Source organism: Tachysurus fulvidraco, chromosome 25 (assembly GCF_022655615.1).
Source record: "Tachysurus fulvidraco isolate hzauxx_2018 chromosome 25, HZAU_PFXX_2.0, whole genome shotgun sequence".
NCBI classification, from domain to species: domain Eukaryota; kingdom Metazoa; phylum Chordata; class Actinopteri; order Siluriformes; family Bagridae; genus Tachysurus; species Tachysurus fulvidraco.
Genome location: NC_062542.1, coordinates 8,934,129 through 8,961,514, shown reverse-complemented (window position 1 = coordinate 8,961,514; position 27,386 = coordinate 8,934,129).

Below are 27,386 nucleotides of genomic sequence, written 5' to 3'. Positions count from 1 at the left end.
GTGACTTCCAAATATTTTAACCTAAGTTGAAATTAACGGTACTGGAATTAACGTTACGCTTATTTGGTCTGTTCGTCCGCTTCCTGCCCCGCGTCATGACATTGGGTCCATATTTAAAGGTTCATTTGTTCAACGTTGTTTCGCAGCTTTGTTTAATTTTAAATTTAACAAATGTATTTGTGTATTTGAGTTTGAGACTCCTGTTTTTCATATCTTCAGATGATACCTCTTGCTCCTCTTTGGTAGACTGCAAAAGCTTTTTCAGATATGGCATTGTCACAAGCGCAGATGCGTCTTTTATCAACTTTGGTTTAAACGATTTCCACCTTTCCAGAAGTTTAGCAGATATTTCAGGTCCAAAGAGAAGTCTGAAATCTTGAAGAAACTACAACATTGAATGACACAAGATAAGATCTGAACATGATTTAAGTGATAGTTCACCCAAAATGAAAATTCTCATCACCCGAGGTCAATATTCTTCTGAACACACAAGACAATATTTCAAGTACTCTTCTCTTAACAAGACCAAAATATTCCAAGTCTTTAAAAGTGACAATCAAAAAACATAATGCGTTTCATTAATCCATGGATTAAAATTAAAAACTATTTTTTGTGTTCAGTTTCTATAAAATGTTGAACAGCATTGCATCGGCATGTAGACAGGTTCCTTCTAGTCAGCAATTACACAACAAATTTTAGGTAGCACTTTACAATTAGGTTGTATTGGTTAACTAGTAAATACATTAGTTAACATATAATAATCTTTAATGTTATTTAATCTTTAATCTTTAATGTTATTTTATAACAATACAGTTGTTAATGTTACTTCATTGTGTATTAATGTTAACACTTACAACTTTCAATGTTAATGTATTAGTAAATGTTGAAAAACAACGAACTTAGATTATTAATAAATGCTATCAACCTATTGCTCATTGTTAGCTCCCGTTAACAAATGCAAGCTTATTGTGAAGCACAACAGTTATATTTCTACCATAAACCTATAAAATGCAAACTTTAGAGTCTTTACTTAGTCTTTAAAAACCAGCTGCTGGTTTCCTGCTCAGGGGGAAAACAGTGGCTGTAAATGCTGCACTGCTCAAGCCAATAAGCACCTTGACCAGCCTTCCTTATCCTTACTCGTTTTGGAAATTAAATACAAATTAATACAGAAAACATGGATTCACTTAGCAGTTTCTATAAAATTTTCAAATGGAGTACAGCAATGTATGGTGGTTAAATATAGTAATTAATATTATATAATGTTTTACTGACTCCTATATAGCAATGACACAAGTAATTTGTTATAATTTGGTTGCTACATCTACAATAATAGTGCATATATAGTTATATTTCCATACAGAAAGTCTATAAAACGCATATTGTGTTGCTTGTTAGCGTAACAGCAGCTGTTTTTCTCACAGTCGCCTATAAATGCTTCCTTGCGCTGTTGTGCATGCGTGATGATGCTTCCCTTTTCTCATTTTGGTGCTATATTTCCATACCAAAAGTATATAAAATGCAAACTTTTTAGCGTCTTTACCCACCACTTTTTCTGAGGGAAATGACACACTCATGCCTGACGACGCTGTTTGCCGTTTTAGTATATGTTTTAATGTATTTTAAACTTTCGAACATCAGAAATCATTGTGTATCCACTCATAAATATCTATAAAACTTATTTTTGTTTTTAACATTGCAGTAGTTGCAGCTTTAGTGTCTTTACTCACCAACCGTTATCTGTCTGAAGCGAGGAGAAAATGGCACCTAGACAATTATAAATTAGATCGCTGCATAAATACCCAGATGTTGGAAATAACACTAACAGGTGTTGGTTACCTGTAACTCTGTACTTTTTCACTGTTACAATCCAGCTTCTAACACTTATAGTGTTAATTTCTCAAGTTTAACACTACAGTTTCAACACTTTACTCTGAAATGCGTTAACACTGGGAATTTAATACTCATGAATTTGCTGTGTGAAAAGGGCTTTTTCACCTTGATTCGATGAAACATGATAGGACACAGTGTGTTTATTGAAACACATTGCAATATCAGCATGTGTTTTGAGGGAATCCCTGCATACATGTACAAAAGTGCTTCTCAGGAGCGGAAAACGCGATTCCGCGACTCTCAGCCCTCTAGCACCTTCAGAAAGTGGTTGAAAAGTGCTTTTTCACCTTGTTTTGTTGAAACATGATAGGACACTTTGTGTTTATGTCAGAAATCACATACTTCGTTACTTTACTTAAGTAGAAATTTTGAGTATCTATACTTTAATAGAGTAATTATTTTTTAACAGACTTTTTACTTCTACTTCTTACATTTGCACGCAATTATCTGTACTTTCTACTCCTTACATTTTAAAAATAGCCTCGTTACTCCTATTTCATTTGTCATACTTCAAAAAACCTATCAAGATATCCGGACAGAGTGAATTTGATTGTGGTTGGATGACAAGTAGAAACATATACCATTCCGACACCCTATTGGTTTGAATGTGATCCATCGCACCTGCACATGACACAAATCATGTCACATTTCAGTTACACAACACAGACGGAGCCAAGTACGAAGGTGTCCGTGGCAGAGGCTCAAAACTCAAAGGAAATGTCTCAACAACCAGCACCAGCACCAGTGAGGAAGTTGGTAGCCATTAAGACCAACCAACCCCAACCCTTATACATCATTGGCCGGACCTGGAAGAATTTTTTAAATGGTTGGATGGAAAAAGAACTCATTGTGCATGCACTGTAAGCTATGCGCACCCAAATGCCAAAAAACGTGCCGTCTAATTTGAAAAAGCATATTGATGTGAGCTGAAATTTTGTTATTATCAGTCAACTATTAACAAATTTGAAATTCGACTTTAGTCAAATGTTATCTGAGCTTAAATTATTGCTATATTTGTAAGTTAATTGTGCAATCCTCTAGTTTTTGTTATTATCAGCCAATTATTAACAATATTGTAGTGAACTAGTAACGTACTAATAATTGTTATGCGAGCCATGAGGGCTCCCTCTGCTGTCCTGCAGAGGATTTGCTGCACCTTATCATCAGGACTCTATTTCCCACAATTCATTGCACCACCAACTCAGCATACCTGTTTCCTGTTTGTAATCACCTGGTCTATTTAAGCTCACTCAGCACTCTCTGATGGTGCGAAGTATTGTTAGCACGCTGAGCGTATTATCGGTTCCGTCTTTTGCCTTGTTTTGACCTTTGCCTGTTTTCGTGTTTATGAATGTTTGCTACCTGCTCTGACCCACGCCTGGATTATTGACTACTGTTTATGGATTTTCTTTGATATTGCTGTTTGTCTGATGTTTGAACCTTGCCTGTTTTGGAATTCGCCTAATAAACCTGCATTTGGATCTAACCTATTTCACGTGCATGACAATAATGATAAATGTGTGATGTTTGCTATGCCAAACTTGGGTACATGCCAATGGTTTGCTTGCTACCAGTAGGCTATGATTCAACATTGCAAACTAGTTTGGTGGCTCGGTGTGAGATTTGAAATTCAACTTGAACCAAATGTTATCAGAGCTTATATTGTTACTATATGCAATATTTGTATGTAATTGTGCAAAGCTATATGTAATTGTAAGAAAGATTCCTCCTCGCACTTGTCCGTGTCTCTTTATCTCTGCAAAACAATAGGAGCGCTCCGGAGCATTGAGAGAACAAACCACACGAGTGAAATCAAATCTGGTTTATTCCAAACAGCTGCTCAAAGAACTGAGCGACAGAACAGAATATATACGCAATGGAATACAGTAAGCTATGGTGTATGAGATAAGGCGGGGGGGTTCCAACATAGATAGGGATATGCAAGAATGCTGCTTCCTCACAACTCTTATCCAGGCATTGAAGGTCAGAAAGCCTGTACATGAGCAAAGAGAAACTGAATGTCCTGCGAGTAATCTCACAAGCAGGTCAGCCTATCTTGTCTTCTTCATCCTGTCAAGAGCACTAAAAGAACAGGATAGACTCAAATCAAGAACATTAAATCAGAAGAGGTTAACATGACATATAACACAGAAATACATTTTTACATGACAGAGGTTTCCTCATTTCTATTCCCTTAAGATTAAGGTTACGTTATCAGCAAGCCTTACCATCCTATGTTCCTGATATTATGCTTATGTTTGCAGAAACACAGAGTACAAAAACAAGAAAACAAAAACACACTTATAACAGGTCAGCATGACCAGAGTGTGGAGAACATTCCTTTCGACAGAGAAAGAGAAATATAGAAAGAAAATGAAATAAGCACAAAAATTAATTACCATAAAGAAAATTCATTTCAGCAATCCCCTCTTTTATACTGAATAATAATGAAGTATAATTACAAATGCAAACACTATTTCTTGCTGTCCAATTCGCGAACTGCCAGAAGGTATTATCATGCGGATGAGCTCAGACGGGAATCCCTGTCCCAAGCGCGACGAGCAGTAGTAGTAGAACAGCCATACTGGTCACTGGCTGTGTTTCCAGGTCCAAGAAGAGGTTGTCTTTTTGTCCCCAACAGCTTGATCGTGCACCGTTTGCACCGTGGCAGATGTCCGAACAGGCGGCACAGGAGAGTCTGCGGGGTCACCACGCCGTTTTGCTCAATGATGTCAGCCTTTTTGCAGAGAGATGTGTGTCGTCACCTGGAGCTCACCGACAGCCCCCTCTTTGTAGGTCAGCCGATCCTTTTATTTGGATGCTGGGAATAGGGGACCCCTGAAAAGGTCGTCAGCTGTTGCCTCAAATTTCTGAAACACAGACACTGTTTAGACAGACTTTTTAATTATGATTCTTCTTTCCAACCCGTGCCTGGTTTTAGACGGGAGGCGTGGATCCACTGTGGAAAAAGATCAGTTAACACAGCAGTGCTAGTCACAGCGACTATTTCTGCAGGTCCACTATATGGGGTCTCACCCAAAGGCGTGCCTAATTTTCCCAAATTTCTGACCAAGACACGATCTCCCACCTTAAAAGGGTGAGTATTGCCAATTGGAATTTGGGGTTGCTTTGAATTTACCCGTGCCCAATACTCGTTGAGATTCTGAATTAACCCTGCAGAGTACTCCCTAAGGTGGACATCAAGGTCCCCTGTTCCCAATGCCTGTTTGCCTCTTCGCCAAGGTTGAGGAAATGGTCTCCCCATCACAAGCTCATAGGGAGACAGGTGATCCAAAGCCACTTGTGCAGTCATTCTCATATCTGCTAAGACGAGTGGCAGTGCGTGTAGCCAAATTTTAGATGCCCGATGCATGCATAGCTTTGCGGATTTTGTCTTTTATTGTGCGATTGGCTCGCTCCACCATACCTGATGACTGTGGATAGTAAGGAATGTGGAAATGCCAATTGATCTTTAACTCTTTACACAGAAGCTGAGACTTTAGATGTAAATGGAGTTCCCTTGTCAGAATCAATTCCTACTGGGATGCCATATCTAGGAATTATTTCAGTAGTTAGCTTCTGTACCACAACTCTAGCATTTTCCTTACTACATGGGAAGGCTTCTACCCATCTGGAGAACTTATCAACCATTACCAAAAGGTATCTGAAAGGACCCTGTCTAGGCACGTGTGTGAAATCGATCTGCCATTCTTGAAAGGGAGTGTCAGGCGTGGGAAGGTGTTGATGTGTGGCACCTGATTTTGAAATGTTGTTCTGTGCGCATATTAAACATCCGTCTAATATTCTATTCACGTCTGTGTGTAAGCGGAAAATACAAAAAACCTCAAATAAGTCCTGTAACACCCCTCTTCGTCCGCGATGAGTGGGGCCATGAAACTCACGGACGAGAAAAGGAGTACAATGTCGCGGTAGACAGACACGGCCCTTGTTATCTAGAATAACATAGGAATCAGTCGCACCCTGACTAGTCCAACATTCGTGGTCAGCAGGCGAAGCTGAAGCCTGCAGCGAAGGGAGATCCATGTCAGGTAGAACAGCACTGATCATGGTGTTAACAGAGACCATGGCTGGAGATAGGTTTGGGGAAAGTAGGCGTGAGGCCGCAGCCTGTTTAGCCATTCGATCAGCAAAACTGTTCCCTCGCACTTCATCTGTGTCACCAGAGGAATGCGCCCTAGTTTTAACAATGGCCATAGAACGAGGCACATAACAGGCAGTGATTAAATCCTGCACTAACGAGGCATGGGAGATAGGCTTGCCGTCAGCTGCAGTGAACCCACGAGATTGCCAGATGCGGCCAAAATCATGAGCATGAAGGCATAATGAGAGTCAGTGTAAATAGTGACGTCAGCGTCTTCAGCGAGAACACAGGCACGAGTGAGAGCAAAGAGTTCAGCTGCCTGCGCAGAGGAGAAAGGGAGAGAAAAAGATTCAAGGACAGTGTTAGGTAACCGACAAACAGCATAGCCACAAAGATAAACGCCAACAATAGGTTTGGAGCAAGAGCCATCTACAAAGAGGACATCACCTGTCTGTAGGGGAACGGAGGAGAGGTCAGGGCGAATGCTAGTGGCATTGACTATTTCAGTAAGGCAATCATGATCAGAGTCACCCATACAATCATCCTGTGCATTAAGAAGGCGCTGCAGGGCATGCACTACAGTGTCGAGAGAGGATGATGGACGTACAGTTAAATGATCAGTGGCCAATAACACGATCTCATATCCTGAAAGTCGCTGGGATGACATGTGCTGTGTGTTTAAATTGTGTAAAATCTGAGTTACCTGATGTGAGGTGTGTAAGATCAAAGGATGAGATAAAATGATCTTTTCAGCATCAGTTACCATCAGAGCACAGGCGGCAATAGCACGTAGACAGGCAGGCAAACCCTGAGCCACAGAGTCGAGGGATTTAGAAAGAAACACACAAGGTCGCATACCCCCCCCCCCCCATGTTCCTGGGCCAGCACCCCAGAGGCTGTTCCTGGCTGAGTCGCAACATACAGGTGGAAAGGGAGGCTATAGTTGGGGAGTCCCAGCGTAGGAGCCATACACAGGGCCCGTTTCAATGCCACAAAAGCATCCTGCATTTCTGGAGTCCATGAGAGAGGTGCGGATGAAGGATCAGAATGCTTCACCGCAACACGCAGACATTTGTCATACAAAGAACAGTCTGGGATCCACTGGCGGCAGTAGTTGATGAGGCTGAGGAAGGCCTGTAAAGCCTTTTTAGTGGCAGGCCGCTGAGTGTCCATGATAACTTGTATTTGTCCGGCAGTTAACTTCCTTGAGCCCTGAGAGAGTTCATAGCCCAGGTAGCAGACAGTGTTCTGGCAGAACTGGAGTTTTCTCAGCCAGGTGTATGAGTAGACCCAGGGTCGCTGCTTGGCAGGTGTCATAATCGGCCGCAGCCACCAGGAGGTCATCTGCATATTGTATGATCACTGAGTCTGGGGGAAGGCAGAGGCTTGACAGGGCATTCTTGACCGTGGTCGCGAAGACCGCGGGGGAATCGATATAACCCTGTGGCAACCTAGTCCACGTATACTGCTGACCACCCTTGCTGCAAAAGAGAATGAAGAATAACTTGAATTCCAGTGGCTTTCTCATGAGACAGAGGATACTGTTTAATATACACAGGTGTAAGGTGTTTAATTCTGGCCTCATAAGTAGGACAGGAAACGCAGCCCACATCATCCTTGTGTTCCGCCCACAAAGAAGAAGGAACAGACTCTAGAGCGGGAGAGAGAGCAGGGATAGAACAGACAGCGTTAACTGCAGCAGCGTTATGTGGAAGTACACAGTCAGAGAGAACGAGAATATCCGAAACAGAGGTATCGGAACCTCTAAAAGCTATAGAGAGTCCCAGGAGACTCATAAGATCACAGCCAAGGAGGTTGAAGGTCGAGCTCCATTCCTCCTAAATGTTTCCACACCTGTCTAAATCGAGTCCAAAACATGGAGGTGGACTCTCCCTTTTCCTGCTTACAGTTAGTAACCTGAGAGAGAGATCATGATTAGCATGTTTAATATTAAGCGGATATTTAGTGAGCTGCCGAAGCAATTGGTCTAAAGCATCTTTATTATCTTTACAAAAATACGTGGAAACAACTTGAGTTTGAGTTCTTTTTCTTCCTCCTTTTTTGTTATATTTAACTACTTCATCATTCTGAGGTTTTAACACAGGAACTTGTTCCATCAATCTCTCTTCATCATACTGATCGCCTAATTTATTCTGGAGAATAAATCGATAATCTGCTCCTGTAAGCTGACAGTTACGAGAACTCTTAATTAGCATATCAACAAAATGTAATGGTTATCTGGCGAGGTAGGCCGATTTTTTAGAGTAAGGTGGCGGTTCAACACTCCCACTGTGGATCTTCTATACCCTCAAAAATCATGCGGTATGCGGAGGCTAAATAACCCGGATCAAAGGTACCATCACGTGGGTATGGTGGAATCTGGGGATTGGCCTCAGTCCAGCTAGCCAAATTCTCAACAAATGGTTGTGCATAATATCCTAAACCACATCGTATCATCCAATCATACGATGTTTCACCAGGCATAGGCTTGGGATACGAGTTCCCCATTATGAACAAACAAAAATATTACAACAGGCAAAGAAAAGAGGCTTGGAGAAGTCAAGAGAGGAAATATACAGTGCACTCTTAGATTTTCTGTCAAAACTAAGGATAACCTGCTTAGCTTTCTCAAATGAAACCAAGGAAAACCTTCATGGCTTTCTCAGACGAAACCAACGTTAACCTTCTTGGCTTTCTCAAACGAAACCAAGGATAACTATCCCTCTAAAATGGAATAACTTCTTCGTAGTAATACTGCCGACCAGGTAGTCAATCAGACATGTCTTACCTGATCGAGAGTATCACGTCGGGGTCACCAAATTGTAAGAAAGATTCCTCCTCACACTTGTCCGTGTCCCTTTATCTCTGCAAAACAATAGGAGAGCTCCGGAGCACTGAGAGAACAAACCACAAAAGTGAAATCAAAAAAAGGTCACTCAGTAGCCACTTTTTGCCAAAAGTATTGGCACCCCATCGGATATTCTGGTGACGTCACTCAACACCACGTGACGTCACGTGTAGCCCCGCCCCCAAAACAAGCGAAATCAAAAACTTTGCACAAAATGGACATGTGACATATCAAAACACTCAGCACAATGAGGGGAACTGCCCCACGGGTATTATGGTCACGTCACGTGACGTCACGTGATGTCACGTGTAGCCCCACCCCAAAAACAAGCAAAATTAAAAATTTGCACAACATGGACATGTGACATATCAAAACACTCAGCACAATGAGGGGAACTGCCCCACAGGTATTTTGGTCACGTCACATGACGTCACGTGATGTCACATGACGTCACGTGGAAATGAAAAATTTGCACTACATGGACATGTGACATTTCAAAACACTCAACACAATGAGGGGAACTGCCCCACGGGTATTCCGGTCACGTCATCTGACGTCACGTGAGGTCACGTGTAGACCCCCCCCCCAAAACAAGCGAAATCAAAAATTTGCACAACATGGACATGTGACATATCAAAACACTCAGCACAAGGACGGGAACTGCCCCACGGGTATTCGGATCACGTCACATGCTCATGTTTGCTCACCTCCAAAAGTATTGGCACCCTAGCGGTCCAGTAGCTTTAAGTCTTTCTGTCCACTCACCTCCAAAATGCACCGGCATTTGCGAATACTTGCACCGTCAAAGCCAACATCAAAGTTTGTCGCGACGAACTTTACAAATCTAGTTATGTTGGCTTTGTAGAAGCCAACATTCTGATTTCCGTTATAAGCTTATTATTATTATTATTATTATTATTATTATTATTATTATTATTATTATTATTATTATTATTATTATTATTATTCTTAGACAAAAATTTATTTAAAAAAATGCGGCCCAGGGCATTCGAGCCACATGCACCAAATTCGGATATGTCGTAGACCCTGTTCTTAAGTTTGTTGCTTCTATTTTTCTAAGAGATCGGAATTCCGGCATTCCCGGTACGGAAGCTCAAAGTGGCCTTTTTTCCCATAGACTTCCATTATAAACTTTTGAGGTTTGTAACTTGGCAAGTTTTTGAGCGATTTACACCGAACTCAGACAGGTTCTTTAGGACCTTACTCCGGACGAAGTTTTTATTTCGGAGTTCCGACGGAATTTTCGGTTTTCCCATAGTCGACGATCGAATATCCCATAGACTTGAATAGGGAATTCCGAAAAGTCCTCTAAGCTCTCACACACACAATACATCCAACATTAAGAATAGCATATACTGTTCTATGCAGTATAATAAGTAGAATCCCATAATGACTGCAGTATTGATATGAAATGTCCAAACCCTCAGTAGCCACTTTTTGCCAAAAGTATTGGCACTCAACCGGGTATTCTGGTGACGTCACTTGACACCACATGACGTCACTTGTAGCCCCGCCCCCAAAACAAGCGAAATCAAAAATTTGCACAACATGGACATGTGACATATCAAAACACTCAGCCCAATGAGGGGAACTGCCCCGTGGGTATTCTGGTCACGTCACGTGACGTCACGTGTAGCCCCGCCCCCAAAACAAGCGAAATCAAAAATTTGCACAACATGGACATGTGACATATCAAAACACTCAGCACAATGAAGGGAACTGCCCCACGGGTATTCGGATCACGTCACATGCTCATGGCCGATCACCTCCCAAAGTATTGGCACCCTAGCGGTCCAGTAGCTTTCACAATCTTTCTGTCCACTCGCCTCCAAAATGCACTGGCCTTTGCGAATACTTGCACCGTCAAAGCCAACATCAAAGTTTGTCGCGACGAACTTTACAAATCTAGTTATGTTGGCTTTGTAGAAGCCAACATTCTGATTTCCGTTATAAGCTTATTATTATTATTATTATTATTATTATTCTTAGACAAAAATTTATTTAAAAAAAATGCGGCCTAGGGCGTTCGAGCCACATGCACCAAATTCGGATATGTCGTAGACCCTGGTCTGAAGTTTGTTGCTTCTATTTTTCTAAGCGATCGGAATTCCGGCATTCCTGGTTCGGAAGCTCAAAGTGGCCTTTTTTCACCATAAACATCAATTATAAACTTTTGAGATTTATAACTCGGCAAGTTTTCGAGCGATTTACACCGAACTGGGACAGGTTCTTTAGGACCTTACTCCGGACAAAATTTTTATTCCGGAGTTCCGACGGAATTTTCGGTTTTCTCGTAGTCGACGGTCGTACATCCCATAGACTTGAATAGGGAATTCCGAAAAGTCCTCTAAGGTCTCACCCACACAATACATCCAACATTAAGAATTACATGTACTGTTCTATGCAGTATAATAAGTAGAATCCCATAATGACTGCAGTATTGACATGAAATGTCCAAACCCTCAGTAGCCACCTTTTGCCAAAAGTATTGGCACTCCACCGGGTATTCTGGTGACGTCACTCAACACCACGTGATGTCACGTGTAGCCCCGCCACCAAAACAAGCGAAATCAAAAATTTGCACAACATGGACATGTGACATATCAAAACACTCAGCACAATGAGGGGAACTGCCCCACGGGTATTCTGGTCACGTCACGTGTTGTCACGTGATGTCACATGTAGCCCCGCCCCAAAAACAAGCAAAATTAAAAATTTGCACAACATGGACATATGACATATCAAAACACTCAGCACAATGAGGGGAACTGCCCCACGGGTGTTCTCGTCACGTCACGTGTAGCCCCGCCCCCAAAACAAGCGAAATCAAAAATTTGCACAACATGGACATGTGACATATCAAAACACTCAGCCCAATGAGGGGAACTGCCCCATGGGTATTCTGGTCACGTCACGTGACGTCACGTAATGTCACGTGTAGCCCCGCCCCCAAAACAAGCGAAATCAAAAATTTGCACAACATGGACATGTGACATATCAAAACACTCAGGACATTGAGGGGAACTGCCCCACGGGTATTCTGGTCACGTCACGTGACGTCACGTGTAGCCCCGCCCCCAAAACAAGCGAAATCAAAAATTTGCACAACATGGACATGTGACATATCAAAACACTCAGCCCAATGAGGGGAACTGCCCCATGGGTATTCTGGTCACGTCACGTGACGTCACGTGTAGCCCCGCCCCCAAAACAAGCGAAATCAAAAATTTGCACAACATGGACATGTGACATATCAAAACACTCAGCACAATGAGGGGAACTGCCCCACGGGTATTCTGGTCACATCACGTGATGTCACGTGACATCACGTCACGTGAAAATTAAAAATTTGCACAACATGGACATGTGACATATCAAAACACTCAGCACAATGAGGGGAACTGCCCCACGGGTATTATAGTCACGTCACGTGACTATAATTTGTATTTGTAGCCCCGCCCCCAAAACAAGCGAAATAAAAAATTTGCACAACATGTACATGTGACACATGGGAACTGCCCCACGGGTATTATAGTGACGTCACGTGACTGTAATTTGTATTTGTAGCCCCGCCCCCAAAACAAGCGAAATAAAAAATTTGCACAACATGGACATGTGACACATCAAAACACTCAGCACAAAGAGGGGAACTGCCCCACGGGTATTCTGGTCACGTCACGTCACGTGAGGTCACGTGACATCACGTGAAATTTAAAAATTTGCACAACAGGGACATGTGACATATCAAAACACTCAGCACAATGAGGGGAACTGCCCCATGGGTATTCTGGTAACATCACGTGACGTCACGTGTAACCCCGACCCCAAAACAAGCCAAATCAACAATTTGTACAAGATGGACATGTAACATATCAAAACACTCAGCACATTGAGGGAAACTGCCCCATGGGTATTCTGGTCACATCACATGATGTCACGTGATGTCACATGTAGCCTCGCCCCAAAAACAAGCAAAATTAAAAATTTGCACAACATGGACATGTGACACATCAAAAAACTCAGCACAATGAGGGGAACTGTCCCACGGGTATTATGGTCACGTCATGTGACGTCACAAGATGTCACATGTAGCCCCGCCCCAAAAACAAGAAAAATTAAAAATTTGCACAAAATGGACATGTGACATATCAAAACACTAAGCACAATGAGGGGAACTGCCTCACGGGTATTATGGTCACGTCACGTGATGTCACGTGTTGTCACATGTAGCCCCGCCCCAAAAACAAGCTAAATAAAAAATTTGCACAAGATGGACATGTGACATATCAAAACACTCAGCACAATGAGGGGAACTACCTCACGGGTATTCGGATCACGTCACATACTCATGTCCGCTCACCTCCTAAAGTATTGGCACCCTAGCGGTCCAGTAGCTTTCACAATCTTTCTGTCCACTCGCCTCCAAAATGCACCGGCCTTTTCGAATACTTGCAAAAAGTAAAATTTCAGTGATTTTCGGTGGGCATAAGAGCAGGGGGGGTTCTAGGGTTTCATCTTTAGGGGGTTTTAGCCCTCAATGAGAATTTAAAACAAGAATAGTTCTATATTATATATTATTTTAATTATTTTATTATAAAATTTTATGCATGATGTATTGATGCCAGTCTTGAATCAAATCAGTTCATGCATGTGTGCATTCTCTACAATTTTTTCTTGCATTACTTATACAATTATAGTTTAAGTAGTTTTGAAACCTGTACTTTTACACTTTTACTTGAGTAAAAAGCTTGAGTTGATACTTCAACTTCTACAGAAGTCTTTTTAAACCCTAGTATCTATACTTCTACCTGAGTAATGAATGCGAATACTTTTGTCACCACTGTAGGATGTGTGCTTTTCTTTGCTAGGTTTTTTCCTATGATGGCTAGTTTTTAATGAATTACCAATTGTCGCCACAGTATACCATAAAGGAGTGCAAAGTTTTTCACGCTCTCTAATGTTCCTTTAACAACTCTCCAACAACTATCAAATCATCCAAATACACTTAAACTTTGAGTTTATATTCTCAAGGGCTTTCTCCATTAGCCATTGAAAAGTTGCTGGGGCTTCCATTATACTGTACCTTGAGGTATCTTTTCAAATCGGTAGAACCGCAATGAGCACATGAATGCTGTCTTTTTCTTATTGTCTTCAGCCATGGCTACTTGATAGTATGTACTCTGTAAACAAAACAGAACAGAATAGAACGGGGGGGGGGGGGGGCATAGAAGCCTTTATTATCGCCACATATACATTACAGCACAGTGGAATTCTTTTATTCACATACCCCAACTGACGAGGTTGGGTTATGACACAGTGCCCCTGGAGCAGAGAGGGTTGAGGGCCTTGCTCAAGGGCCCAGCAGTGGCAGCTTGGCTGTGCTGGGCCTAGAACCCCGATCCTCAAACCAGAGCCTTAAACAGTTGAGCCACCATTAACCCCTCAAAAAGCTAGTGTCTATATAAATAAAATCTAGGGCATTATTAACTCTTGGAGTGGTGTATTGGTCCTGTAAACAGTATACATTCAGATGGCTCCATTTTTTCTTTCTTGCACCTACTATGAGGAACACATATAGACTACAGGACTCTATGATAATACCAGATGCCAGAAGTTCTTGAAATTGCTTACGTGCATCATCAGCTGGAGTGAGACACATAAAGCATTTTGAAAGAGTCTTGGTTCTGAAAACTGAAAATTATCTTTCACTTCTTTAGCTGGTCTTACATCCTACTTGTGTCTGGAAAAACATTTTTTTTTTTTTTGCTCAGCCACTGTAAAAGTATTTTATTTCACTCCTCCATAATTGGTGAATCCAGTTAAACAGTTTGGGATCATGTCTTAGTCACAGGAGAGGGGTTGACAGGATCAGAAATCTACAAGTGATCAATAACTGTTTTCACATGTATGAACACTTCCTTCAATGATTCATTCTTTGACAGCACAAGAAAAGGACTGGTCTTTATTACTTTACTTGGCACTATTGATTGTAATAACACTTCAGATGGAGGAAGTTACAGCGGAAGCTTCCAGCATCAGAATCTCATTTTCTATGGAGCCGCAAGTGGCTCTTTCATCCCTCTGCTGCGGCTCCCTGTAGATTTGGAAAATAAATATTTAATTTAATTTTTTTATTTTTGTTATTTAGTTTTTTTTTTAAAAATGTAATTCTAAATTCTAAGATCATGATGCTCTTGTAACATTAAATTTAAACCGTGTTTAATTTTTTTTTTTTTTTGGTTTTTTTGGTCGCTCAAAATATGCGTCATAACTGCCGACTTGCGAAATCCGACACACAGAAGCAGGCGCATTTCTGGTTTGCAGCCGGCAAGTTAAATTTTTTATGTCATGCAGGGCGTTCAAGTGTCATGCATTGAGAGTGACAGTCACGCATTTGGGTCTTTTCTCACGCTCTCCCGCCACACATCATATTCTCACGCAGAAAAACTTTTTGACTATCATATATTTAATAAGCCACAGCGCCCAAAATGTATCAGTCCACACCGCCGTCTCTTCTGTGGAACCAGGGAATCAGCCAATCAAAAAAGAGGCTACACAATACCCAATTAGAAGATAGCATTATCTGGGAAAGATTTAACGCAACATCCAATGAAAAAAAGCGAGGGGTTGGAGATGCTTGCCTGTCTTCAAAACTTGAGAGCCCTGGTTATGAATACGAAGGACTCAATTATATATTAAACATTTTATTTGAAAGTAACCTTCAACCCAGCATCTTTTTTCTTAAGGTTAGTTCAAACTGTTCAAAATATTTTTGTTTGCCTGAAGAAATAAAATGGCGTTTAATCGGTAGCAGTTCATTGATTTCATAAATGCAACACACTACAGTTTTTTCTATACGTTCCATGAAGGTAAAAAACGATATATGCAGTGTTATCTTCATTTTAGATGTCAAAAGGGTTTTATGGCTCCCTGTGGTATTTTTTCTGTGGGAAACGGGTCCAAATGGCTCTTTGAGTGTTTAAGGTTGCCAACCCCTGGTCTAACTTCACATAATACACAGCAACCACCTTTAAGTGGGAGAATAATGGCGCTTGGCACAAGTAACCATAATAAAGGTAAAACTTAATTTAAGTAAATATCAAAATAATCAAAATCAATATAATCAAAATCTATCAAAATAATTCTAATCTACTAGCGTCTTGCGGTATTGATAAAGAAGAAATATTCACCTATTTAAAAATTGTGGAAACATGCATATGTACATATAGGATCATTGATAATATATAATGTACATATATGTACATTATATATTATCAATGATCCTATATGTACATATGCATGTTTCCACAATTTTTAAATAGGTGAATATTTCTTCTTTATCAATACCTTTATCTATCAATGATCCTATATGTACATATGCATGTTTCCACAATTTTTAAATAGGTGAATATTTCTTCTTTATCAATACCTCAATGATCCTATATGTACATTATCATTATCATAATTGTTACATATGGTTGACACTTTGGTTGGATGGGAATAGGGAGAGAGAAGGCAGAAATGTGTGCAAGGCTCATGTATGTTCAGGGAACAAGATAGCTAGCTGGGTGGACGTATTTGCTAACAGGAAACTACTGTAGTTCTCCTACCTCAGTCTGGTTTTTGGGTTAAGTAATCCATACATTTATTTTATTATGGAGCTTCTTTGTACTAAGTACAGACAGCATTGCCGTTTATTGGTGAATTCAGACAAAGTACGTCTGCTTTCACTCCTTTTTTCACATAACTATCTTTGTTTTGTGCTAAGGACATGGAATCACTGTTGCCTTTAGTATCTGTCTTTAGATAGTCCTCTGATTTGCATAAATGCATAAATATAAAGTTTCAGTGGTGCACAGACAGCTTTAGGATTTGTAAACAAAGGAAAGCATTCTGCTAACTGGCTTCTACCTACTTGGAAAGATATGTGATACAACTGTATACATGTCTCACTTAGGTGTCTGGATTGGTTCATCAAGTAGGGAGTTTTGTCATTTGGAAATTTGGAACAGGAAAGTATTGGATTATGTCAGAAATGTATATACTGTAGTGTTGAAAAACCTGGTGAATTTGGTTTCATATTGTTAAAACTAGGGATGTCCCGATCTGTTTTTTTGCCCTCGCGTCCGAGTCCGAGTCCGAGTCCGAGTCATTTGATTTTGAGTATCTGCCGATAACAAGTCCCGATCCGAAACTTCTATAATACTGTCATGACGTGGGGCAGGAAGCGGACCCAGGATAGCAAAACAAAAACAGGGTTTAATAACATAGGAAACACTAAACACGACACAGACTAGAGACAGGACAAAGACAACAGTAGATTCCGCGTCGCCATCGGCAACGCGGCACACTTAAACAATGATGACACAATGAGGAGCAGGTGTGGTGACAAGGAGGAGCAAATGAAGGCGGGGCAGACACGTGACAAGAAACGTAAACAAACAACTGCACGTCGCCAAAGTCCGGGCTGAATCATGACAGAGCGACGTCCACAGCCGAGCTGGAGGGCCGAGCGACGTCCACAGCCAAGCTAGAGGGCTGAGCGACGTCCACAGCCGAGCTGGAGGGCCAAGCGACGTCCACAGCCGAGCTGGAGGGCCGAGCGACGCCCCCGACGCACCACGGCCAGTCCCACCTCTCAGGAACAGGGAGGGAGGGCGGGGAAGAAAAAAATAAATCCTCCACAGAACAGAAAATCCATAAAATACAGGCCTGCAACACCCCCCACTAACAGGAAGTGGGGCGACGCCCTCCACGGGAACAAAATGTGAAGCGACGCCCCCCACCGGACAAATGCGGCGCGATGTCAAAGAACACCGAAAAAAACAAAACGACATGCCCGCAACCCGGAAGTGAGGCGGCGCCCCCCGCGAAGAAACCGGATGCGGAGCAATGAGGACCGATGTCACCAAACCCGCAAAGTCTGTGGGAGAAAAAAAAACAAAACAAAAAAGCTCCCACGATAACCGGTCCGAGCTGCTATCCTGCTGGGTCCTGGTGCGGCGGAATCTTCTGTCATGACGCGGGGCAGGAAGCGGACCCAGACGCAGGATAGCAAAACAAAAACAGGGTTTAATAACAGAGGAAACACTAAACACGACACGGACTAGAGACAGGACAAAGATTCCTCTACCTTGTCAGGTTTGAGCCTGTTTCTGTACTCATCAAGGACGTTTGCAACGGCACTAAAAAGTCCCTGTGACTGCCTCTCTTGTAAGATTTGCTACAGGACAAGTAGTTTGTCAGAAATCTTCTTATAAAGGGCTGGCAGAGCTTTCTCTGTGAAATAGTGGTGAGACGGCATTTCAAATCGATGTACTACGTGCTCCATAAGCATAAGAAATCCAGGGTTCTCTACAAAGGCGAATGGCAGGTCACTCATTGTGATCATTTGTGCTATCTTGGCTATGATGTCCTGTGCCTTCGCACTGTCACTGGGCATTTTTTCTCTCCTCTGCAAACTCTCCTGCAGTGTGAGCTGACTCGTCTTTGCCCGGTTTGCCTGGGTTTAAACTCGCTGTATTGTGTCGGGTGTTTGTTTTTGAGATGCTGATGCTTATAAGCTGCTGAAAAATCTGGTGTCACCGACAGTACCGAGTACTATGGCATATGCTGATCTGGTGAGAGCACTGAGCACGCATTACAAGCCGGCACCCATTGTAATCACGGAACGGTTTCGGTTTTAGAGGCGTAACCAGAAAGAGAGTGAAACTGTCTCTGATTATGTGGTGGCTTTGAGACAGTTAGCTTCTACCTGTGTTTTTGGACAGTACCTGGATGATGCGCTGAGAGATCGTTTTGTGAGTGGATTATGCTCGGATGCCGTGCAACGCAGGTTCCCGAAGGCTTGTGAGATTGCAGTAGCAATGGAACTGGTGTCAAAGAAATCGATGGAATTTTCTGGACACAGCGAGCCTCAGCAGGTAAATGCCCTGTCAAGTGCAAGCTTTTCTGAGAAGTGGAGGAAAGGACAGTTTAGATGACAAAATGATAATAAAATGCAAAGTAAAGGACAGAAAGGAGTAAAAAGTTACTTTGGACCACAACAGACATGCTACCGATGTGGGGGAAAACACTCAGCACGTGACTGCAGATTTAAAAATGAAAAGTGTCATACCTGCTCCAAAATTGGACACATAGCCCGTGCATGTAGAAAGGGAAAGGCCATTTCTCAAACTCAGTATGTGGAAGCTGAAGTAAATACATCCAGAGTGGATGAAGAGGCTGAACCTTTTGGATTGTATGCAGTACGATACTCCACCTCCAGTTATGAAAAGGGGTATACAGTGGATGTCGCACTGGATGATAAGAGAACAACAATGCTAATGGATAAAGGGTAGCTGTGTCAGTGGTATATGAGGATTTCTACCAGACGAATCTGAACCATTTCAGTTTAAAACCAGCCCCCGAGTTAAAGCTAAAATCATATTCAGGCCAAAGTATCGCTGTTTGAGGATGCATTATGATTCCAGTGCAGTATGAAAACAGCAAGTTACCCTTCCTCTGGTCATTGTAAAGGGAAGTAGACCAGCTCTGATTGGTAGGAACTGGCTAAAGGAACTACACCTGAACTGGAAACAGATTTTCACTTTACACAGGGTGTTTACACAGGCAAACGGGACTCTAGGAGTGAACGAGGTGTTACAGCGCCACAAGGCAGTGTTCTCTGAGAACCAGGGCTGCATAGAGGGCTTTAAAGCCAAAATCCGTATAAAACCACACCAATCTTTTGCAAAGCTTGCCCAGTTCCTTACGCATTAAAGGAAGCAGTAGAAAGGGAGCTGGACAGGTTGAAGAAAATGAAAGTTTTCAAAGATTTCAAAGACTGAGAAAAGTGAGTGGGCTGCTCCGATTGTCACTGTACTGTATCAACGGTAGATAAAACAATTAGGGTTTGTGGCAACTACAAGGTCAGTATAAATCGGTCTGTGGAAGAGCAGACATACCCACTACCTAATGCCGAAGATTTGTTTGCTACTTTAGCAGGAGGAACATCATTCAGCAAGCTTGACCTCTCTCATGCCTACCAGCAGCTGATGTTAGACGAAGAGTCAGAGAAATATCTGACAGTTAACACCCATAAGGGCCTGTACACATTTCATCGCCTCAGTTATGGTGTTTCCAACACACCTGCGATTTTTCAGTCTGTTATGGACCAGATTTTACTAGGACTGGATCATGTGACAGATGTTTGGATGATATTCTCATCACTGGTCATCTGAGGAGATGCATTTAAAAAGACTGGATAAAGTGCTCACATTTCTGAAAAAACACTGTGTCCGGGTGAAACTGTTTAAATGTCAGTTTTTTCAGAGCAGTGTGGAGTATCTGGGACATCGCATCGACCAGGAGGGTCTGCACCCCACTAATGAAAAGGTAGCAGCCATAAACAAAGTGCCAGAGCCCAAAAATGTCACTGAGCTGAAGACTTTCTTAAGTCTTCTTAACTATTACAGCTGTTTCCTGCCACCCTCTACACAGCCTGCTGAGAAAAGAGGCAAAGTGCGTTTGGACCTCTGAATGTGCTAAGGCATTTGAAGATGCAAAGCAGCTATTACAGAAAAATAATGTGTTTGTGCATTACGACACACGTTTGCCATTCTGGATTGCGTGTGATGCGTCACCCTATGGAGTAGGGGTGGTGATTTCTCATGTCATGAAAAATGGAGAGGAACGGCCTGTGGCTTTTGCATCGAGGGCATTAATGGAGGCTGAAAGGAAATATGCCCAAATTGAAAAGGAGGCCCTTGCCATCATTTTTGGAGTTAAACAATTCCACAAATATCTATATGGGAGGAAATTCACACTCATTACAGGTCACAAACCACTGTTAACTATCCTGGGGCCAATGTCAGCGGTTCCAACCTTAGCAGCATTAAGGATACAACACTGGGCTCTCATCCTTATGGCATACAGTTATGATATTGAGTACAGAAGATCAGCTGATCATGCTAACGCTGATGCTTTGTCTCGCCTACCCAGTGCCTCATTCGACTACACAGGAGAAGAGGGAGGTATTTTCTACTTCTCACATGTGGAGGAACTACCAGTGAGTGCAAAAGATATTGAGAGTGCTACTTTAAAAGATCCTACACTGAACAAAGTGTGGAGCTACACAATGAATGGATGGCCAAGTTATGTTCAGAAGGAAGCACTACAGCCTTATTTCATACGTAGGCAGGAGTTGTCAGTGGAACAAGGTTGCGTTCTTTGGGGCCAGTGAGTCATCATACCCCCAGGCTATCGACAGCGCTTCCTGGAAGACCTTCATCAGGTGCACCCAGGTATCTGCCGCATGAAAGCTCTCGCTCGGAGTTACATGTAGTGGCCTGGCTGTGATGGGGAAATTGAAGAGCTCGTGAAAGGTTGCTCTATCTGTCAAGCTGTTCAGAAAATGCCAGCAGTCGCACCACTGCACCACTGGAGATGGCCGGAAAGAGTGTGGCAGAGAATTCATATTGATTTTGCTGAAAAGGACAAGCAGTATTTTCTGGTGGTCATTGATAGTCATTCAAAGTGGTTAGAAGTGTTTTCTGTGTCTTCTACCACCTCTCACAAAACCATTGAAGTGCTGTGAAGCCTGTTCTCTGTGTATGGACTGCCAGAAGAGCTGGTATCAAATAATGGTCCACAGCTGGTGTCAAGGGAGTTTACATGGTTCCTGGAGAGAAACGGTATCAAACACACTGCTGTTCCTGCATATCATCCTGCATCGAATGGAGCTGCAGAGAGGTCAGTCAGTGCAGATTTTGAAATGTGCGCTGACAAAGGATGTGTTGAAGGTGGTGAAAAAGGCTCCCTTGCCACTCAGTCATAGACTTGAACATTTCCTGCTCATGTACCACAGTACACCCCACACCGTGACAGGACGTACACCGGCTGAGTTATTTCTGAAACGCCAGATACGAACCCGCTTCAATTTGCTTAAGCCCATGCTTGCCAGACAGATTGAAGAGAAACAAGCCACTCAGAAACGTCATCATGACTGTTGTGGCTCATCTCTATTTCTTTCACAGAAAGAATGCGGTACCCAGAGAGGGTCCGTGTACCACCTAGAAAACTGAATCTATAACCGACAGGATTTTGTAGGTAAATGTAAATCTGCACAGTGGATGTAAGCTGCCATGAGACTTTTTTTTGTTGAAAATAGGAAGTTTTTTGGTAAGTTTAGATTTTATTAAGGCAGTGGATTTATTTTGATGTGAGATTTAAATGCAAAATTTGTTGTTGCTTATTATTTCTAAACTTAAAATTGTTCTATTTTAAAACTAAAAGGGGAGGAATGTAATAGATTTGTGTATTGACAGGTTGAGGCTACCACCTTCTGGGTCATTATGGTAAAAGCAGTTGTTATGATAAGTTTGTTGGCAAATGATAAATGAGCCTTTGCGGCTCCTGTAGTGAGAGAGTCTGTTCATGGAAGTAAGAAGTAAAGACGTGTTAAGTTGCTCTGCTCAGCTTGTTTATTGTCTTCAACCCGATACACTACACATGACTTGTCAAAGAGCATTATGAATTATTACATCATTATGAGATATTAATTTAAGTTATACAGTACATTATAAGGCCATCCTTAAAAATATTTTGGTTTGCAGAAACAGTAAAAAAAAAAAAAAAAAAAAAACAGTCAGTAGGTAGGTCTTTATATATTTTTTAAGTTTCAGTGTAAAAAAAAAGTGATGGTGGGCACAGTTTTTCCAGAACTTTGTGCCAAGTTAAAGCGGTGTCGAGCTGTTTTAATGAATTTTTTAGATGTATTAGGATGCCCTAACCCATATGACTTTGAACGGTGACTGCGAACATTTTGTTTACTGCAGCCGCAGCCATCATTACCAAGCGCGAACCGTTGACTCTGACAGTGAATGAGAGTATGAGAAGAAGCGAACTCCCATGAGGGGGTTTTTCAAGATGGCAGGGTGATTGGCAGCTTTTTTTTGCAGGCTCCGGTAAAAAGTTTTTTTATTTAGTCCTAGAAATACGATAAACTAGTATAACACCCCTCTTCTTAAGAGCTACTCTATGTAGGATCAAAGTTAAGAGACAAAAGTAAGATACTACATCATTCCGGGGGTTTTTCTTTGTTTTGTGGAATCATGTCCGACCACAACTACAACAGGGCTGCTCTCCAAGAGGCATGTGATGCTTCGTCCTCACTTTCCGACGGGAAAGTGAGGACGTGAGTGCTGGCACCGCGATTCTACAAGCCATGCAAGTTCTGAACAAAAAAATGGAACAGATGGAACTTTTGAAAAGTTTTCAAAACTTTTGAAGAGTTTTGACAGACGTATTGAAGTTAACACAACCACAGCAAAAGAAAACCGAGAAGAAATCTAAAAAAATAGAAGGCCTTCAGAAAGAAAACAGCTTGTTGAAAGAAACATGTGCTGAGCAAACCTGGTACAGAAGGAGGTGGAATTTGACGATAATTGGCCTCACTGAAAAGGATGGGGAGGAAGACACTAGAGAACTTGTCATAGGGATTCTAACAAGAACTGTTCCAATGTCAGTGGAGCGGTTGCACAATACCGTGGACACCGTTCACCGGCTGGGGAGGAGACGTGATGCCGCTACCTCAAATAACACACCGAGAGCAATCATCATACAATTCAGGATGAGAACGGTGCGTGATGATGTTTGGAAGAAGTCGAAGGATGCGAGAGTGTGTAAAGACATGCACATACTGTACGCTTTAAAGAAGACTTCTTAAAAGAAGACCGGGAGGCGCGTGCGAAACTGTGGCAACTGCTCCAAGAAGCCAGAAAGACAGGTAAATGGGCATTCTTGAAAGAAGGATACGCTTTAATCGATAACAGAAGAGTGGACCCAAACTGAACATGTCCTTTTGATATCGTTTGTTTGAATAGCTGTCAGAAATTCAGCTTACAATCACGTTCTTCAGTGAAATTTTAATTTTACTGTCTGTTGGACGTTAATGCTCCAATATGTAAGTAATACCCAGTCAGCAAATTTCCTTTGGCCCAGATATGGGCCAGATAAACAGCTGAGCTGTGGCCCAGATTAGTTTGTGTTTGTCGGCCCAGTTATGGCCCACATCTCCTTTGCCAAAACTGAACCAAAGCAGTGCCATACGTTTACCAAGCATGAGCCAAATGTAATTTATGTGGCCCTAATATGGCACACCTCTTCTTTGCCAAAAGTGAGCCAAAGCAGTGCCATAAGTCCACCAAGCATGAGCCAAATGTAATTTTATGTGGCCCAAATATGGCACACCTCTTCTTTGAAAGAACTGAACCAAAGGAGTGCCATAACTCCACCAAACATGAGACAAATAATACAATTTAATGTGGCCCAAATATGAGCCTTATATGCAATTTTAGTATTATTGAGTTCTGTTAAAATTTATTGGCCCATATGTGCCACACATGCAGCTGACAGTATGTAAAAGTCTTATTAACTTAAAGGTAAATGAAACACTCAACAACAAATGTACTCAAAACAATTTACTTCAAAACAAGTGTTTAAATAATTACAGCTTTAAGAGTAAACATAAGAATACATTTAAGAATGTATTCAACTCAGAGTAATAAAAATCACAGATAATTTAAAAAAAAAAAACAGATTAACTTGTACAGAGAACTTAAATTGAGAAATTGAGTTTTGCCTAATGAGGGTCAGCAGTGTTTTGTTGGGCCTCATGTTTCTTCATTCGCTCCCTCCTACCCCCTTCTCGGTCTCTGCAATAAAGATGAATTTAAATAATGCTAGCAGCAATACAACCTGGAAGTTAGAGCTGGAGGATAATGGGGGGAAAAAATCATTTAATATAAATTTCCTCCTTTAATATTTTAATTGCAATAATTAACCACCTCTGATTGACCAAAAAAAAAAATTCCAGTATATTCTTGAAAGGAATTGCAAATTGTATTTTTCAATATGTGGGCCATAATAATATCATAATTTCTTATGACAAATTATTTAGATTTTGTTTTTAGAGTACTTTTTCACCAACTGGTTAAAATTTACACTGGATGTATTCCGCTTTAAAAAAGACATGCATGACTTTCAGTGCATGAGAGAGATTCCAAGGGACCGTCTGCAAAGTGCAAATCACGAAAAGCGAATACTAAAAACAGTCAATAACCACCGTAATACACTGTACTGCCAAAAGTAAAACACATTTCCCCCAAATAAGTGTGTTTTACTTTTGGGGGAAATATTTTCATATAAAAAAAAACATACAAATTATACAAAAAAACATTTCTCCCAAGTTGTTTTTACTATTCGCTTGTCGGGTTTTGCACTTTGCAGACGGTCCCTTGGTTCGCACATAGAGACATGTATTTTGTCTCACTTACCTGAACGTAGCTTACACAGTCGTAAGGAAAGCAGAAATGCCACCCACTGCCCAAGTCTCAAACACATTCGCGCTATAGTTTCACTCCACCAATAGGAGGGAAGATGCATAGCAACCTGAGGTGTGGGACGGAGGATGTCTGCCGCACTTGATTTCAGGATTCCTGTGTTTTTCCACGTATAAGCCAAAAGTTTACCACAAGTCCGTGTTTCTCACTGTGTGCCATAGCTCAACCACATATGGTTCTCATGTGTTCGTTGTTATCTGGGCTTTATACCTCAAAATGAGTTGTGAACCAAAAGAGCATTTCCTGCCGATTTTAAAGTTTGGCCGATATCTGTATAGCCACGCCACATCTAGGCCATATGTGCCAGATAATACCCACATGTGGCCCAAACGTAACGTTGCTATCTGGGTAACACTACTTGCACTTTGTGTGCTAATGTATCACTGAACATTTGAGGTTAAATAATTAGATTTTTTTGATTGGAGCATGGTTTAAGTTACATTGTTTATGTTACATTTTGATTCCTTTTTTTTGCACACCAGTATGTGGCAGATACTGTATGTTCACCTTGTTTACCTGTTCATAATATAGTATTGCAACTGGTCACCTCTTGATATTTTCCGTTAAATTAAGCATATTATAACAAGTAGGTGATATAGATTTATATTTAAAGAGAACTTTGCTACAGTACAATAGTTGTTTGGTCCATAGTTTTCTCTTTCTCTCTTTATAGTTCTAGAGAGTTAGTTACATAAAACATATTGATTAAGGACTAAATACTCATTCCTGTGCATCGTTACATTCTTTGTGCATTGTTCGTAGATTATATACTTATTACCTAAATGTTGCCCTTCTTTAAATACTAGGGGGATGAAAGATAATGTAAAACGTAAGGCTATTTTTCTTTTCTGTAAGGAGCAAAAGGCTAATTGTGTATTTTTACAAGAAACTCACTCACTCATGTGATATTTCTGCATCACCCCTAACTGATCATTGTGTAATATCATTAACACTTTCTTCAGATGGAAGGGAGAATAATATGAATACTATATGGAAATTTAACAATAACCTACTGGAAAATACTGAGTTTTGTGATGTATTTAAACAACTGGTTAAAGAAGTAGATGAATTGGTCATGTCTTTTCTGAGTAAATGGGAATGGTTCAAATTCAAAGTTAAACAAATAGTTATCAGAATAAGTAAGCAATCATCAACACTCAAAAAGATAAAACAAAGGGACATTATTAGTCGCATCAATACGCTATGCTGTAAAAATTATTTAACTAGGCTGGAACAGACTGAATTAAACAGTTTACAGTCCCATCTTGATAATATATATCTGGAAAAGGCTAAGGAAGCATTTATACATTCAAGGGCTCGCTGGATTGAAGAAAGGGGAGAAAAACACATATTACTTTTTTAGTCTGGAAAAACAAAGACAGACGAAGAAAAAAATTCAGAAGTTAAATATCAATGGCATTATTGTTGATAATCAAAAAGAAGTAAACAAAAATATTAAAGCTTTCTATAGTAACTTATATAAATCCCTTTTTTCCAAAGAAGATTGTTGTTTTTTCTTAGATAAGATCCAGGGGTTTAAAATGACAATAGATGATAATTTTAAACAACATTTGGAAGATGAGCTGAGAATTGAGGAGCTAGATTTAGCAGTTAAACAGATGTCTAGAGGGAAGTCACCTGGAATAGATGGGCTATCCGTGGAGTTTCTGTCCTTCTTTTGGAGTGATATCAGGGAAATGCTTTATAATGCCTATCTAGATTGTATTTCAAAAGGTAGTCTTTCTCCCACAATGAAACATGGTCTCATCACTCTAATTCCCAAACCTAACATAGATAATCTTTTATTGGATAATTGGAGACCAATTACCTTATTATGTAATGATTATAAATTACTAGCACTTGTCTATGCTAATCATCGGAATATGGGATTATCACATATTATTGACGAGTGTCAAAGGGTAGGAATATACATAACCATACTAGGTTATTACTAGACATGCTTGATTATCGAGACTTCATTAATACTGATGCTTTTATTTTATTTCTTGACTTTTACAAGGCATTTGATACTGTTGAACATACATTTTTATTTGAAATATTAGATTTTTTAGGTTTTGGGAGTAACTTTTGTAAAATAATTAAGATGTTTTATACTGACATATATAGTTCTGTATCCCTG